The following is a 998-nucleotide window of genomic DNA, read 5'->3' on the forward strand; positions in this document are numbered from 1 at the left end:
GATCAAGACAGAAATAACTCCCAAATGTATATCTCCAGTCCAGAATTTGCCTCTGAATTTGGCTCTTATATCCAATTGCCTTCTCATCTTACCTGGCTGTCTTCTAGATATCGTTAACTTAATATGTTCAAAATCATGTTTTTTATTCCTTTTCTACCCTATTCCCAAACTGTCCCACCCACAGTCTGCCCTTACTCAGTCAACGACAGCTTCACCCTTCCCTGACAGTTGCTCATGGTCAAAATCTTGAAGTCATCCTTGACTCTTTTCTTTCTCCCTCCTCCTCCTCGTCCTCCTCCTCCTCCTCCTCCTCCTTCTTCTAAAATATATTTTTATTGATTTCAGAGAGGAAGGGAGAGGGAGAGAGAGATAGAAATATCAATGACTCTACTGGGAATCAAGCCCACAACTTGAGCACGTGCTCTGACCAGGAATGGAACCGTGACCTCCTGGTTCATAGGTTGACACTCAATCACTGAGCCATGCCGGCCAGCAGCACATATACATCGGCAGCACACGTACTAAAATTGGAACAATACAGAGATTAGCATGGCCTCTGCGCAAGGACGACAGGCACATTTGTCAAGTATATCTGCCTAAGTGACTGTTATAATGAACCGGCTGGTAGCTATGACGTGCACTGACCACCAGGGGGCAGACACTGCCTCCTGGTCATCAGTGGGTTCCCACAGCCAACCTCCTGCAGCCCCCCATCCCGTCCGTTGGCTGTGGTCCCTCCCCCCTGACAGGTCAAGGGACCCCACCTGTGCATGTATTTGTGCACCAGGCCTCTAGTATCCTTCCTATATAATAAAAGCCTAATATGCAAAATGTTCAACTGGGAGTTCGACCACTCACTATGACATGCGCTGACCACCAGGGGGCGACATGGAACATGGCGGCACTGGAGTGGGTGGCAGTGGAGGCACTACTGGCCCCAATAACAACAGGACCATGGCAGGATGGTGGAGCAGGTGAGCGGGCAGTGCCAGGCCAAG

At 49.5% G+C, this 998-nt stretch overlaps 1 non-coding gene across 1 annotated transcript; it reads left to right on the forward strand.

Annotated features, from left to right (window-relative positions):
* The first annotated feature begins 499 nt into the window (after positions 1–499).
* LOC111824902 lies at positions 500–601 on the forward strand. The gene has a single exon (XR_002827960.1). It is a non-coding gene; the product is annotated as a U6 spliceosomal RNA (small nuclear RNA).
* The last annotated feature ends 397 nt before the right edge of the window (positions 602–998 follow it).

The sequence above is a fragment of the Myotis lucifugus genome, unplaced genomic scaffold (assembly GCF_000147115.1).
Source record: "Myotis lucifugus unplaced genomic scaffold, Myoluc2.0 scaffold_10966, whole genome shotgun sequence".
Taxonomy (NCBI): Eukaryota; Metazoa; Chordata; class Mammalia; order Chiroptera; family Vespertilionidae; genus Myotis; species Myotis lucifugus.